Below are 17,357 nucleotides of genomic sequence, written 5' to 3'. Positions count from 1 at the left end.
GTTTAGGCCAAGGGCAGCGAACCAATCTAGCCCTAGGAGGGTTGGCAGGTCACTTCTGACAACGATCAGCGGTAATCTGCCCTTGAATTTCTGGTATGCCACCCGGAACCTGCCCATGCCCAGGGTTGGGATCGCTTTTCCTTGATAGTCTCGTAATGTCACTGAGCAGGGCTTGAGAGATCCTTTTTCCAAATTTGGAACTAGTTGTTTCAGGGTAGACCAGGCAATAAGGGAGCGCGACGAGCCGGTGTCCACTTCCATATTGCACTGTGCCCCTTCGAGCTGTATCGCCAGGTGTATTTTGTTGGTTGGTGTTGTAGAGGTGGCGAAGCTAACGACGTCTTCGGTTGAATCGGAGGTGGTGAAATAGGCACGTTGACGCAGCACCGGTCTCCGGATTGGGTTCAGCGACTTGGCTTGCTCTGGGGTGTTGTCGCTGGACGGCAGGGTTGCCCTGCACACCCGTGCCAGGTGTCCCGCTTCGCAGCGGCGACAAACAGCTGTTTTGAATTTGCAGTCGCCTCTAGCGTGGTCTCCACCACAACCCATGCAAGGATTTGGCAGACGCTTGTCGGTGACCCCCTCTCGCCGCCTCTGGCGGAGCTTCAGGCGGCACACGTCGGCGTCTTCGTCCGGCGGGCCCCCCTGAGGATCATCTTCATGGGGGACTCCCAGGGGCGATTGCTAGGTGCCCCCTCTGGTGCCGCTGGAGCCCAGCGGCCGAGTCATCGGCTAGTTCTGCAGCTCTAGCCTCGGATAAGGCCATCGGGAGATCTAAATCGTTCCGTGCCAGGAGGCGCCGTTGGAGCCTTATGTCTCGGACGCCACAGACCAACTGGTCTAACAGCATGTCATCCAGAAAATCTCTAAACTCACATTGGAGGGCAGCCAATCTTAAGGAAGCCATAGAAGCAGTAATTGATTGTCCTTCCTTTTGCATGCAATGCCGGAATGCGTGTCTGCGGCAATTCGGGAGGGGCGGGCGTAGTGATTCTTTAATTTTTCCACCAGTGCTTCCCAGGTTAAGTCAAAAACTAGCTGTGGGGCAGCGAGAGCTCGAGCGGTACTGAACACTTCGCTGCCGCATGAGCTTAGGAAATAGCCCCGTTTCCTCGCGCCGGACAAGTCCGCGAGATTATTGGCGTGCAGGGCACACTCGAACCTCTCAATGTACTCGTCCCACTTCTCGGACGAAGGAACGAACGGCGGAAAGATAGGTAGTGCACTAGCCATAACTAACGTGAGTCGGGCGTCTCTCTTGCCGCGTGGTATTTGGCTTCGCCAGGCGCTTCCTTCTCTGTCTGTAGCTCGGATCTTTAACGTCGGTAGGATCCCACCTTCGTCGCCAGAGTTAGATCCGAGTAAGGACAAAGGCGAGGCTGCCACAACTTCTCTTTATTGGCATTCAGTTAACTCAACTTACATTTCTAACCGTTCCAAACTGGTCACAACAACTTCTGAGGCGAGCGCTTGCCTTGACAGCTACACAAACAGGAGCTGTCAAGAGGGGAACCAATCACGGCTCTTCCTGGTTCCCGCTTTTCTTGTTGCCTGCGCTTTATCCAATCAGCGCGCGGCTAACCAGCTTTGCTGAGGCAGACAGGACGTAGCCGCGAGGACTTAACACATTCCCTTCATAAAAACCTCCAGTGATGGAGCACCCACTCCCATTTCTGAAGGCAAGCCGCTCCACTGATATTGTCAGGAAATATCTCCTTAGTTCTAGGTTGCTTCTCTCCTTGATTAGTATTGTGGGTTAGAAAGAGCAATGGCATTTTGTGGAATTAGTCCTACTCCTGGGCAGAGACAATAGTTTAAGAAAGTTGATTTGGGGTTATCCTAAAGAACAGGGAGTGATTGTTTATTTAATTGATTATAATTGCATTTTTTAATTGCTAGTGAAAGACGTGCAGTATAGTTTCATTAATCTTAGGTATCTGTCTTCATTTTAATCAGCAAGTAAATGCCCTTATGAATTGCTGTTTTGGGCAGCAAAGTATTTTTAGCCAATGCTGATATTTGGATTTCCATTCTTCCTTATATTATCCCATTAAACATATTTTTTTTCCCTTGATAACACCAAAGTAATTAATTATTACCATTGGCTGCTGTCTGGCATTTTGTACACATTAACCCCATTCAATCCCTATGAGTGTCTCTCTCTCTGTGTGCATGTGTATGTATTGAGACAGAGATGAGCGTGTTGTGTGTGTACACACACAAATCTTTAAAATGCTTCAGAAACGACAGCTGTTTTCATTAATCACTGCAGAAATACCCAGTGCTCAACAGTGTAAGAAGAATAATCAAAGAAAGTACCTTCAAATTGCCCATAACTTTCCATCATATTTTCTGTTTATTGCATTCATTTTGTTTTGCCCTTGGCACAGCTTCACTCAGATTTCCATTTTACAAAGTTCTTTTATTCGGGACACATCCTCACCAGTTCTCCTCCAGTTAATACATTCTTCACTACTGTACTATGAAGTTGAATGTAAAATGTGATTGCATATGCAGTTTACACAGGATCTGAAAATAAATGGTGAGATAATTGGTGGGGAGAGACACAGCAACTCCAAGGGCTCAATTTAGAGAATTGGGTAGAAGAAGACAATGCTTGTTTGCTAATTGAGAGCAATTAACAGCTCGGATTTGCAACTGTTCTCTACTACATGATAGTGTGCTTAGTATGTTCCCTGAGACCCCAACATGTAGACAATAGATATTTCTGCATGCCTTTTTTTGTACTGCACCCTTAAAATGAGAAATGATGGAATTACAAATACAGCTTTTGTCAGGGACCTTCAACATCAAGAAGGGGTTTATAAAGTAGTAATTTTGCTTCTACTATCTTGAAGCATAACACACATTTTTCATGTGGGAAGGGAGGAGGGTCTGCTCAACTTTCTGCCCCAATATTCAGTGCCATTAATCTCCCAGATGTCTCCATCAGCAGTCTTTCTTGCTGTGAAAAAGACAACTGCAACTATTGAAAATGAGGATTAAGATGCTGAAGTGGCTGCCTGGCACATCTGGAGCATATTAAGACAGATATACTGACAAGGAAAGCCTGCTTCCAATCTGTAGCAAGAAAAGGCTTAACCCCTAGGCTGGGGCGGGTATAGTGGAGGGAACAATCACAGCTTTGTGGTAGATTTACTGGACTGGGAACAAGTCAATAGATCCACAATCTCAAGTGGAAAACAATCATGAACAAAACCAACCTTTCATATAAGAGAAAAATAGGCTTAAGTTCCAACACAGTAGGGAACTGAACAGAGAACCTAACCTAACCTAAACCATCTCAAAACTTCTAGTGATCTGTCTTCACTTAGAATGATTTTGTACATTACAGAAAAGAAATCTGAAGCTTTGTGTCAATTAACAATGACACAAGAAATTCTAAGAATTCAAAGAATTGGTACATATAGTTTAAATTGCATTTTCCACTCCCAGATAATCATTCTTCAAGAGAGATTTCTTGCACCAAACAGCCTTGTCTTCCATGTCTAATTCTCCTCTGTTTCCTCCTCATTTTATCTGTCCTCTACAGTATCATCATATCACAGAAAGTCTATTTAAGGCTTAATGCATTTTGAAATTTGGAGGAAAGAGACTATACTTTTTTCTCTGATAGGCATCAATCCTTCTCACGTATTGATTTTATTTTAATTTCTAATGATTTGCTTTTTAGAGTGAAGAAAACTAAGATATTTCCAAGATGTTTGTCTGATCATAGTCCTGTTTGGATGGAATTGCAATATGGAAAAGAGGGTAGAAGAACTTGGAGATTAAATGAAAATTTGTTTAGATATCAGGATAATGTAAATCAATGTAAAAAGCAGATGAAAGAATTTTTTGATTATAATTTGAATAATGAAACATCGATAGAAATGGTTTGGGACTCCAGTAAAGCTTTTATGAGAGGTGTATTAATATATCTTAATAATAGACAGAGAAATAAGCAACAAAGACAGCGTAGGTATTTAGAAGAGGAAATTTATAAGAAACAACAATTATTAATACATAATCCACATGATCAAAAACTTAAAGATGCAATAAAGTTACTACAGAATCAATTTAATATGATAATGGCTGATCAGGTGGCAACAAATATACAATATGCCAAACATAATACTTTTTGTAACGCAAATAGACCTGGTAGGTGGTTAGCATATACTTTAAGGAAAAGACAAAAACAACGTACTATAGAAAAAATAGAATACAAAGGTAAAGAGAGATATCAACAGGATAAAATTAAAAAAGCTTTTTTAGAATATTATACAAATTTATATCTTAAAGATAATATATTGAATAGGGATATTGATAATTATTTGAAGGAATATAAGGTTAAAATTTAACTTTAGAACAAACGGATGAATTGAATCGGCCTATAACCTCGGAAGAAATTATTTTGGTAATTAAACAATTAAAAATGGGAAACTCCTGGTACAGATGGGCTCACAGTTAGTTATTATAGGAATTTACAGGATGAGATGTTAGGTCCACTTAAGGAATTATTTAATCAGATACAACTAGGAGAATTCCCCTCATGGAGAACCTCTTTTATTTCATTGATACCAAAGAGGAACAGGATTGTTCTAAACCTGGGAATTATAGGCCAATCTCACTTTTAAATAATGATTATAAGATTTTGTTAAAATAATAGCTAATAGATTAATGTTGATTTTGCAGCGAAGAATTCATAATGATCAATCTGGATTTATAAAAGGGAGACAGATGAGGAATAATGTTAGGCAGATTGTTAATTTACTGGAGTACTTAGAAAAGAAAAATTTTATTCCAGCAGCATTTATTTTCTCGATGCAGAGAAAGCTTTTGATCGATTGCATTGGGATTTTTTATTTAAATTAATAGAAAAGATGCAATTTGGAGATGGTTTTTTAAGAATAATTAGGGCAATTTATGGAGAGCAAACAGCACAGATTATAATCAATGGTAGCTTAACAGAACCTTTTAAGATTGCGAAAGGAACAAGACAGGGATGTCCTTTATCACCATTATTGTTTATTTTAACTCTAGAACCATTATTGGATAAAATACGAGAAGTAAAGGAGATAGAGGGAATTAGAGTTAGACAGTATGAATATAAGTTAAGAGCTTTTGCAGATGATTTGGTGATTACTTTAACAAACCCTATAAATTCTAGTAAATCTTTGTTGGAAATAATTGATCAATATGGGAATGTTTCAGGGTTTAAGGTAAATCAGAAAAAGACAAAAGTGATAATAAAAAATATGGCCAGACAACAGAAAGAAAAATTAGAGGAAGTAACAGGATTTGAAATTGTAAAGAAGGTTAAGTACTTAGGGGTTTATATTACGTCATCAAATGTGAAATTGTATAAGAATAACTATGAGGTTTTATGGCAAAAAGTTCAGAAGGAGTTGATTGTTTGGAAAAAATTGCAATTATCTTTGCTGGGGAGAATTGCTGCTATTAAAATGAATGTTTTACCTAGATTTTTATTCCTCTTTCAGATGATACCAATAATTAAGAAAGATAAGAATCTTGAGGAATGGCAGAAGGGAATTAACAAATTTATATGGGAAGGTAAAAAAGCTAGGGTTAAAATGAAAATAATTCAAGATTCTCGGGAAAGGGGAGGTTTAAAATGCCTAATTTTAAATTATATTATGAAGCAGCTGTCTCTGCAATAAGTGATTGGTTTAATTTAACAGAGGACAGAATTTTGAATATAGAAGGTTATGATTTGCTATATGGATGGCATGCATATTTAATTTATGACAAAAAGTGGATAAGGCCTTTAAAAATCATGTGCTAAGAAATGCCCTTCTGTGTTTGGAAAAATACTCTTATAAACTAAATTATAAGGTTCCTATATGGGCAAGTCCTAGACATACAGTAGAAAATATAAACATAGAACAGAATCAGGAAATGATTACATATAAAGATCTTTTGTATACTGAAAGAGGTAATTTGCAGTTAAAATCTCTGCAAGTATTAAGAGAGGAAGGGAAAAATTATACTTGGTTTCAATATGAGCAACTACGTGCTAGATGGAAGGAGATCAGAAAATTGGTATAGAGCAGAACGAGGGAAATTTGGTAAAGCAAATTAGAAATCAGTCTCAGGAGCATATAAAGAGATTGTATAATGTGTTACTTGAAATAGATTCTGAAAGGGACTTGGTAAAGGACTGTATGATAAAGTGGGCACAAAATTTTCAGGAGCCAATATTATTGGAAACGTGGGAAAAAATTTGGGTTAGAAATGTTAAATTCACGAGGCACAGAATCTGAGGAAAATTTTTATAAAATGTTTTATAGATGGCATCTAGATCCTAAAAAATTATCGTGTATGTATCCAGAAATGCAAGCAAAATGTTGGAGATGTAATTGTGATGACGCTACATTTTTCACATTTGGTGGACTTGTAAGGACATAAAGGCCTTTTGGATAAAAATTTGGTGGATTTTACAAAATGTTCTGAAAAGAAGATAAAGTTCCTGCCGCAATTTTTCTTGTTGGGAATTATTACGGATTGTACAGTAATTGAGACTAAATTGATTTTAAATCTAATAACTGCAGCAAGATTACTAATAGGACAATATTGGAAGAAAAAGAAGTACCAACAATAGAAGAATGGATATTGAAAGTTGCCAATTTGGCTGAGATGGCGAAGATATCAGCCTTTTGAAAGACAATACGCAAGAAAGATACTTAAAGGAATGGAAAAATGGATTGACTATATTCAACGAGATATCAGACTAAGAGTTATCAGACTGTTTTGAATGATTATGATGTATTATTTTGATTGCTTTTGGGGAAGTTAGGAATTGATGATTGTAGGGGTATAATTAAGTTGGGACGAAAATTTTTAGCATATGTTTGTTTTATTTTAACTATACCTTGTGCTCGTTCCGGGAAGTCGGGGGAGGGGTTGCGAAGGGAGGGGAGGGGGAAAGGGGGAAAAAAATTTTGTAAAACTTTTTGAATATAAAAGGCTTAATGCATTTTGGGAGTTACCCTCCTCGGAATTTCACATGAATAACATGAACAAATTAATATCGGTCTAGCAGTCATTTGATATTGATGATCAAGGTCATCTTGTCCTTCTTTTGTATTAGAAACGGCCCATGAGCCACTGCTGTTGAAAAGTGTAGCCATTTACACAGAAGGCAGTCAACAATCAAGGAAGCAAGGCTTGTTTAATACTCATGAGCGTGTGAATGTGAGAACCTGTGTTTCTATTTCCTGCAAGGTGCTTTTTTCAAGTGGCAATTGGACTTTCTGGTTTTTCTTTGAAGGCGTTTGGCTTCTCATCCAAGAAGCTTCTTCAATACTTGGATGAGAAGCGAAATAATTTCAATGAAATAAAAAACCAAGGAAGTCCAGTTACTTTTTGAAAAGCATCTTTGGGACATTCTGTTGTGGTCCGTCAGCAGCCTGTGGAGCTGGCAGCGGAGTCAGACAGCGATGAGGCTGAGGTGAGGCCAGGGCGATCGGGAAGTGAGGTGTGGACTCCAGAGCCTCCAGAGACTGATAGTAGTGAGGCAGAGGAACAGGAGGAGCCTGTTCCTAATGCACACATGAGAAGAGCTGCCAGAAAGCAATAGCAGCTCAAACAGAGAGGACAATTCCGGAGTAGGGCCAAGAGATGATTGGCCCCTCCCATAAGGCTTAAAAGAGACCAGCACCAGTGTTTGGCCTTTGCCAGAAAACAACGTTGTAGCTGCATCTTCTGCTTCGTCTACGTCTTTGTTTTTGTGGCTTCTGGATGTTTGCCAGGAAAGGCCTTTGGCAGTTTGCCTAATTGGACCAAATTTTGCGAGATAACTGAGGAATTTGTTAGGAGGCATTTGTTTTACTCTGAATTGAATGACGCTGGGAATGAAATAATTCCCAGCTGTTTGAATAAAGTTTGTTTGGTTTTTCACAGACTGAGTTTATTACTACCTACTTGGGCCTGGGTCATAACACATTCTGTTTTAAGGGAGAGCTGACCTGGCCTCTGTCTTGGTTAAAGATTTCCAGCAGCGCACCTTTTCTATTGTTTAATTATTTTAGTTAGTCTTCACCAAGCATATACCCACACACATATACACACATATCCATATACCAATCCATTTTTAAAAATGTGAACAGCCTTCTAACAGCTGAAGGTACGGAAGATTCAGACCTTCTCAAATGGTGAACAATCCTCTTAATCATCACCTTGGACAAATATTTATGCATTGTTCATTGTAATATGAAATAATTTATTTATGGTTTGTGTCTTTTTTTTTAAAATTTATATCCCACCCTTCTCCGAAGACTCAGGGCGGCTTACACTGTGTTAAGCAATAGTCTTCATCCATTTGTATATTATATGCAAAGTGGATACATAATTCTCACTAATAAATGTATTTTTGTTTACGTCTTTCAAACGTGGGGGTGGGGCAGGGAACTTTTGAATCAGGTTTGACTGCGGGAAATTGCCTGGACAAGACCCTGAAGTTTTTTTGGCAAGATTTTGGAAACTGGTTTGCCTTTGTCTTCTTCCTCAGAAGAACTAGACTCATGGTATCCAGGTTTCTAGCTTAGTGCCTTAAGCACTACACCAATATGGCTGTCAATCCTAAAATTACACTGCAAAGGAAGAACACCCAAAGACTAATGTGTTTTGCTCTGAAGGAAATGGGGAAATTAGGTGACATCTCATTTAAATGCAAAGTGCATTAAATGCAAAATTTCTTTCTATTCTTGAGATTGCCTCTAATGTTGTAGTAACCATCATTCTTCAGCTGCTTTTCGAAAATGACACAGTAGACCCTGCCCCCTTGAGGGCAAGCAAGAAAATGCATCTGACTCCTTACTGCTTAGAAGGGTGAGGGTATTTCCAAAGCGATCCTTACTGTCTAGTATCCTGCTTCATTCATTGCTTCATGCATGTTATCTTGCTTGTGCAGTGATGATTAACTCTGTTGCATTTTCCCAGGAGTTCATCCACTTTTTAATGCCTAAAGCCATTAAGCTGGGGCAGTTGGGAAAGTTGCATAGTGATTACATTAGAATTGGTCTTCACGGAAGCAGAGATGTTTTGTGAAGAGAAAGAGAGAGAAGTATCTCATAGAAATAAGATATGCACTCTCGGATACATATTCTTATATTTAGACTGCTCTAAATATAATTTGGCAGATGTGAAGACTGAAAAAATTGCACATGGTGTATATTAAAAGGCTAATATGCTTCAAAAGTTGTAATCTTGCATACCCATGTAGAAGAAAGCTCCATTAAAGTCTTTCCTAAGTAAGGATATAAAGCTCCAACTAAAATTGAAATCAATCAACAGGACTATTGAAGTTTCACCCACTCTTCTTTATATATGTATGTATGTATTGTGCAAATTTTGATTCAAATTTTGATTCAAATTTTGTCCACATTTCTGCTTGCTTATCTTCTTTAGCTGTTTTGCACAACTGTAACTAGGTATTAATTCCAAAAAGCATAACCAGAGGGTGTGTTATCTGTAGGTAATGGGAACTGTAATCCAATGTAGTCATAAATACCAGGATGGTGGAGCTGAGCAGCTTTTCCAGCCTGGGTTAATCTCTTGTGAATGAGGGTACTGCTGTTCTAAACTAACGCCAGCCATAGTTTAATATCAACATTGTCCCAATGAGTTACTACCAAGCTCATTCACAAATAATTCCACAAAGGCCATGCTTTAATAATCGAAGTAGTGAAGCTTACAATTATGAGCCCTTATGATTAATTGGAGCTTACAGCTCTGACATTAAATCAAAATGAATTCTGGCTCAGATGTACATGTAAGCAGAGGGCCGGTTTAGCTCTGCCTGGTAAGGCCTGTTATTAAGAACACAAAGCCTGCAATTACTGCAGGTTCGAGCCCGGCCCAAGGTTGACTCAGCCTTCCATCCTTTATAAGGTAGGTAAAATGAGGACCCAGATTGTTGGGGGGGCAATAAGTTGACTTTGTAAATATATACAAATAGAATGAGACTATTGCCCTATACATTGTAAGCCGCCCTGAGTCTTCGGAGAAGGGCGGGGTATAAATGTAAACAAAAAAAAAAAAAAAAAAAAAAAAAAAAAAAAAACTGGTAATCCTAAATTGGGACCATCTATATGATTATAATGATAACTTTTTCCACAGTTGACAAAGGCATTGGATTTTGCATCCTTACAGAATAGCCTACCTGGCTGCTATTATGTTATTATGTTTGTAAAACTTAGTTGCATATACTTGACATTGTCAGGCCAGTTTTAGTGTTGTTTTAGTAAGCGGCTTCCCAAATATTTTAGATGGTGCCATTTTTGACCTTTTAAAAATACATGGCCATTCCAAAAAAATAACTGACCTTGGGGAAAAGCTTCCAAAATGGCTGCCACTGAGTGCCATCATTTACAAATCATGAGTTTATCTGAAGAAAAAGCAATGAGGTAGCTTTCTGCCACTTTCCATTGCAACCCAGGATTCTCATGTTCAACTGACAAATTACTTTGCCTTTTTTCTGGCTATGTAAGCATACTTATAAACAAAATACTGAGTTAAAGCCATTTGCCATCTTCTAAGATTTCTTCATTTCTTTCATTCAGTCTATGTCTGCTGTAATTTCTTCTAAGGTTAGATTAGATTAGATAGATAGATAGATAGATAGATAGATAGATAGATAGATAGATAGATAGATAGATAGATGGATATATTTTAAAATTTCAGTGTTACCACCCACTATCACCAATGAGAAATTTAGAGTTCTTGTGTTGAAGTTATCTCCTCTTTAAATCAGAGATCTGTAATCTACTAACAGTCTTAGTAGCAAAGTATCTTAGGCAAAGGAAGGTGTTATTGTGTTCTTTCACTGATTCACAGAGCCATTTGATTAGGCACAGCTATTCAATGTAACGTATTAATATTTAGCATAGGATATAGGCTGATTCTGTCTAGAAGTCCATCAAGAAAACTCTATGCTTATTTACAGAACAGTGGTCCAGTATCAGCTTGCATTCCAGCTGTCCATCTTCAATGTCACTTGGACAAGCCAACTACTAGTTTTTCAAACCACAATTTGAACATCTCTGCAGTAATTTGTTCTTTCATCATAGAATTTGCCAGCCCACTCCGAAGAAAGTATCCATAGGGCAAATGATCTTGGGTTTAACAACACAGCACCTCAACTGCACATATTAGATTCTGAGCATGTTTCACATCTACAGACTACTGCAAATAATAGAGGTAAGATTTTTATCCCAGGATCTCAGAGAACAATCTATAACCATTGTTTCTATTGGTCTTGTGCTCGATGTATGGCAATTATAGTATCCGTCACAAAGCCCAGAAAATTGTCTGAGCCATTCAACAGAGGGTTGTTTGAGTATGTGGTTGCATCAGGAGTCTCCTTGTCTAAATATCATTCACTGATCAAGTTGACAATTACTGTAGCAAAATAAAGCTTTGTCCCATTATAGATGTTACACAGCCCTATGATACTGATAAAAAATGATCGGTTTTATCTTGAAGGAGTGCTATATAACAATGAAAAAAAATGAAGGTAGATTATCTGTCTGGGCATGTTTAAACCAACATATATTAATAACATTTAGTCATTATCCTTTATCACACAGAAAAAATACTGCTTGATCTTTTAAGGGAAAATCTTTATTTGAAATAGTCATAACCGGATATGGCCCATTTCCCCACCTTCTTTAATGTTTCCACTATATTGAATTCTAGACTGTAAACCGTTTGGAGCAAGAAACTGTTTCTTCATACTCAAGAAAGAACCGTAAGCATTTATGAAAAAAAATTAGGAAAAAAATGCCAATTCTCATTTCTCTGTGTTTCTTACTCATTTTCTAGGAACATGCATAGTTTATTGCTCACAAAACCATGGCATTTTCCCATTACCATGTGATACAAAAAGCTTATTAATTTAGCAGCTATACCTAACCTGATAACAGGATAACATTCTTCAGTGGGCAGCATTGAAACTTAGGCAGTTAAGATCAACTCAACTGGAATATTCAGTTGTGTCCATTGTGCATTCTTCACCATTCAATGTCTGAGCATTCTGTTTTAAATGTCTAAGATTCTCAAGCACCCATATCATCATTGTCCCAAAGGTGCTTTTCAAAAGGCAACTAGACTTTCTTGGTGTTTTTTTTCTTGAAAACATTTCTCTTTTTGTTCAAGAAGCTTCTTCAGTTCTTGGATGAGAAGCGAAATAATTTCAATGAAATAAAAAACCAAGGAAGTCCAGTTACTTTTTGAAAAGCATCTTTGGGACATTCTGTTGTGGTCCGTCAGCAGCCTGTGGAGCTGGCAGCGGAGTCGGACAGCGATGAGGCTGAGGTGAGGCCAGGGCCATCGGGAAGTGAGGTGCGGACTCCAGAGCCTCCAGAGACTGATAGTAGTGAGGCAGAGGAACAGGAGGAGCCTGTTCCTAATGCACACATGAGAAGAGCTGCCAGAAAGCAATAGCAGCTCAAGCAGAGAGGACAATTCCGGAGTAGGGCCAAGAGATGATTGGCCCCTCCCATGAGGCTTAAAAGAGACCAGCACCGGTGTTTGGCCTTTGCCAGAAAACAATGTTGTAGCTGCATCTTCTGCTTCATCTTCTGCTTCATTTTCTGCTTCGTCTACGTCTTTGTTTTTGTGGCTTCTGGATGTTTGCCAGGAAAGGCCTTTGGCAGTTTGCCTAATTGGACCAAAGTTTGCGAGATAACTGAGGAATTTGTTAGGAGGCATTTGTTTTACTCTGAATTGAATGACGCTGGGAATGAAATAATTCCCAGCTGTTTGAATAAAGTTTGTTTGGTTTTTCACAGACTGAGTTTATTACTACCTACTTGGGCCTGGGTCATAACACATTCTGTTTTAAGGGAGAGCTGACCTGGCCTCTGTCTTGGTTAAAGATTTCCAGCAGCGCACCTTTTCTATTGTTTAATTATTTTAGTTAGTCTTCACCAAGCATATACCCACACACATATACACACATATCCATATACCAATCCATTTTTAAAAATGTGAACAGCCTTCTAACAGCTGAAGGTACGGAAGATTCAGACCTTCTCAAATGGTGAACAATCCTCTTAATCATCACCTTGGACAAATATTTATGCATTGTTCATTGTAATATGAAATAATTTATTTATGGTTTGTGTCTTTTTTTTTAAAATTTATATCCCACCCTTCTCCGAAGACTCAGGGCGGCTTACACTGTGTTAAGCAATAGTCTTCATCCATTTGTATATTATATGCAAAGTCAACTTTTATTGCCCCCAACAATCTGGGTCCTCATTTTACCTACCTTATAAAGGACGGAAGGCTGAGTTAACCTTGGGCCTGGTGGGACTTGAACTTGCAGTAATTGCAAGCAGCTGTGTTAATAACAAACAGACTTAGTCTGTTGAGCCACCAGAGGCCCATACTGCTTGATCTTTTAAGGGAAAATCTTTATTTGAAATAGTCATAACCGGATATGGCCCATTTCCCCACCTTCTTTAATGTTTCCACTATACTGAATTCTAGACTGTAAACCGTTTGGAGCAAGAAACTGTCATTCACAAGATTCATGTGATATTCTCATGAAACCATGCAGAACATAAAAACTGCATGCATAAGCAGCTCATGGGAGGACAAATGATGGCATGTTCATCATGATGGCATGATACAGATATGCCTTATGTACTTATATCAGATGTACTTATATTATGTACTTATATCAGATACTTATACTTATATCAGATGTTATGTTGAAAGTATTAGGTTGTATTCTTTGCACAATGACGTCATGATGCACATCTTATTTTGATGTCATCATGGCTTGTTACAGATGCTGCTGCCCAAAACAAACAGTTTGGAATCTCAGAAATATGTCCAATGAACTAAACATGTTTGGGATTGCAGCCCTGAGTAAAATACGAGAAATATATCAAGGTTTCACATTAGGTTGACATTCTTATTAGTTGTAACTACCACTTCAGCTTGTTTAATCATGGAACAATACACCATTTCCAAGAATCGGATCAAGCTTAGCAAAAGAACATTTTATCTAGAAGTATTATCAGAGAGGTTGAATTAATGATGAGAATTTTTTTCTTTTTGGTTTCCGGGCAAATTTTCTGAATTGTGATTAAAAAGATCGCCAATGTCCTTGTCTTGTTTTATAAAATACACCTAGATTGATTCTCTTGTTTTTTTATTTTTATTATTATTATTATTATTATTATTATTATTATTATTATTATTATTATTATTATTATTATTATTATTATTATTATTATTTATTAAATTTTTATACCGCCCTTCTCCCGAAGGACTCAGGACGGTGTACAGCCAAGAATAAAAACAAGATATATACAATTAAAACAACATTTAAAACATAGCAGATTATAAAGGCTGATAATTAAAATTTAGATTTAAAATTTTAAAATATTAACAAAACCCCAATTAAAATTCAACACTATTATGCCAGTCCCGCTTGAATGAATAAGTGTGTTTTGAGCTCACGACGGAAGGTCCGAAGATCAGGCACTTGACATAGGCCAGGGGAAGTTCGTTCCAGAGCGTCACTGCCCCTACAGAGAAGGCCCTACTCCTGGGGGCCGCCAGCCGACACTGTTTGGCGGACAGCACCCTGAGGAGACCCTCTCTGTGAGAGTGTACGGGTCGGTGGGAGGCAAAGGGTAACAGCAGGTGGTCTCGTAAGTACCCGGGTTTGATGCTTTCAAAGTGTTAAGTTCGGGAAGTAACGAGGCTGGAGACCAGGGTAGTGACAACAGCTCTTTAATATATGGTGAACCCAGCAACAAACTGGGGAGAAACAACCCTTTATATACTGTTTATCCGGCGGCTTCAACCAATCAGCAACGTGCTTGGTTCCCGCCAAAACATTTAAAGATACATAACACTCCTCCCCTCCCAGAAAACACTTTACCACTATTTACATATTATTTACATGTTATTTTTCGACGTAGTCACGCAAATAACCTGGGCGTCTCCTAATTCTTTCGGACCTGCGCGGTTCAGTCCTGGGTGGTGTTTTGAGCTGGTCGGAGGGGCTGTTTGCTCCTCCCAGCTCTTTCTCTAGGCCATCGGGCCCTGGATTACTTGCAGACTCTTTTTCTTGGCCATCCGGCCCTGGATTACTTTTGTAATTTTCCCTGTTGTTTCCATCGGGACCCTGATGGCGTCGCTGGACCTCCGGGACCTCAGCTAAGTCTTGCGCCTCCCCCGGGATATAGTCAGCTGTGGGTTCAAATAAGGAGTGGTCATTATCTGTCTCGTTTAGTTCGGGTTGTTCAGTTATTCGTTTCCTTATCTGGTCTATGTGGCGCCTCCATACTCGGTTGTCATGTAATTCGACTAAGTATGACTTTGGACCGGTTGCTTTTATGATTTGCCCTGCGAGCCAACTTGGGCCGTCCCCATAGTTGCGGGCCCACACTCGGTCGCCTATGCCCATTTCTCTTGTTCTTTCTAGTTCCCCCTTGTAACCCTCAGGTGTGTAATGGGGATTCAAACGGTCAAGTGGGCACCTGAGCTTCCGTCCCATCAGTAGTTCGGCTGGGCTTCTGCCTGTAGCAGTGCTTGGGGTTCTGTGCTGAACGGCCAGAAAGAAATCTATCTTTGTTTGCCAGTCACCTGGCTTGAGCCTGGACAATGCCTCCTTAGCGCTCCGGACGGAACGCTCTGCAAGGCCATTCGACGCAGGGTGGAAAGGCGTGGAGAGGGCATGTCGGATGCCCTCCTCTGCCAAGTATTCCTCAAACTGGGCTGCCGTGAATTGCGGGCCGTTGTCAGACACCAGAGTGTCAGGCAACCCGTGGGTTGCGAATAGGTGGCGCAGGGCTGCGATTACTGCCTCGGCCGTAGTGGATTTCATGAGTATGACCTCTAACCATTTAGAGAATGCGTCGACCACCACTAGGAAGGTTTGGCCGTGGAAAGGGCCAGCAAAATCAATGTGGATTCTTGACCATGGCCCTTGGGGTTTTTCCCATTCCCTGACTGGGGCCGTTGGGGGTAGAGGTCTGGACTCTTGGCAAGCCTGGCATTTCCCTACCCTCTCAGCAATCTCTGAGTCCATGAGTGGCCACCACACATAGCTTCTTGCTAGCCCCTTCATCCTTACGATCCCTGGGTGACCCTCGTGGAGGAGGTCCAATACCTTTCCCATTAATTTTTCAGGGATTACCACGATCACCCCATAATAGGCACCCCTTGAGCCGAGAGCTCATCACGTTTTTACAAATTCCTTAAACCGTTCGCCCGGCGCAATGACACCCTCTGTACCCAACCGGTACAGTCCTTAACATAATGTCCCGGTATGATGCCGAGCCACTTCCTTAGATGTGACTGGGCCAGAGTCAAGAGTCAATAAGTAGGATGGGCGTCCCGGGTGGGGTCTTGATCGCCCTGGTAGTGGGCATCTGCTTAAGCGTCTGCATGCCCCACTTCTTTTCCTGGTCGATGCTGCAGCTTGTAAGAATAAGCGGCCAAGAAAATAGTCCATCGAGTCAAACGTGGCGAAAGTGCCACAGGCGTTGGGCGATCGCCAGCCAGTATTCCTAACAGCGGTCTGTGGTCAGTCACAATTTCAAAGTCTCGCCCAAAAACATATTCATGAAATTTTTTCACCCCTGACACAATTGCTAGCGCTTCCTTATCTAACTGGCTATAGTTCCTCTCTGGGGAGGACATCGTTCTGGAGTAGAAGGCTATAGGGGCTTCTGTGCCGTTTGGAAGTCTGTGGCTGAGCACAGCCCCCACTCCGTAAGGGGAGGCATCGCAAACCAGCACTAAGGGTAATGAGCTATGATATTGGATGAGCAGGCTATCGCTCGAGAGCAGGTTTTTGACTGCTTCGAAAGCCCTATTTTCCAACTTTCCCCAAGACCAAACAGTATTTTTCCCTAGAAGCTTATGCAGCGGTTCAGCAACGGTCGCTTTATTTTTTAAAAAAACCGCGTAAAAATTCACTAGCCCCAGGAAAGCCTGTAGCTCTGTTTTGTTTTTGGGCGCTGGAGCCTTTCTGATTGCCTTGACCTTGCTCTCAGTGGGGTGAATTCCTTTCTTGTCTATACGGTAGCCCAAGAATTCGACGGATTCTACCCCTATCTGGCATTTGTTCACTTTAACCTTTAATCCGGCTGACCGGAAAATGCCCAGAACCTTTCTCAGACGCTCCCCCAATTCCTCTACGTTTTCTGCTGATATCAATACATCATCGAAGTAGGGAATTACCCCTGGGAGCCCTTGCAGAAGTCGTTCCATTAAGTTTTGGAACAGCCCCGGTGCCACACTCACCCCAAATTGTAATCGTGTACACTTGAATGCACCCCTGTGAGTTACAATCGTTTGGGCTTCGG

The 17,357-nt window shown here is 40.2% G+C and overlaps 1 protein-coding gene and 1 long non-coding RNA gene across 3 annotated transcripts in view; one reads left to right on the top strand and one right to left on the bottom strand.

The window, feature by feature from the left end:
• LOC131185383 (uncharacterized) overlaps positions 1-11,156 on the top strand; it is a 37,379-nt gene extending 26,223 nt beyond the window's left edge. The window contains exon 3 of the long non-coding RNA XR_009152123.1: positions 10,967-11,156. This is a non-coding gene — a long non-coding RNA (uncharacterized LOC131185383). The remainder of the gene's footprint in view (positions 1-10,966) is intronic.
• Positions 1-17,357, bottom strand: part of LSP1 (lymphocyte specific protein 1) — a 134,402-nt gene that overhangs the window by 100,650 nt on the left and 16,395 nt on the right. The window lies entirely within an intron of this gene.

Source organism: Ahaetulla prasina, chromosome 1 (assembly GCF_028640845.1).
Source record: "Ahaetulla prasina isolate Xishuangbanna chromosome 1, ASM2864084v1, whole genome shotgun sequence".
Taxonomy (NCBI): domain Eukaryota; kingdom Metazoa; phylum Chordata; class Lepidosauria; order Squamata; family Colubridae; genus Ahaetulla; species Ahaetulla prasina.
Note: the sequence above shows the minus strand (reverse complement) of the source record. Positions and strands in the feature narration are given on the sequence as shown.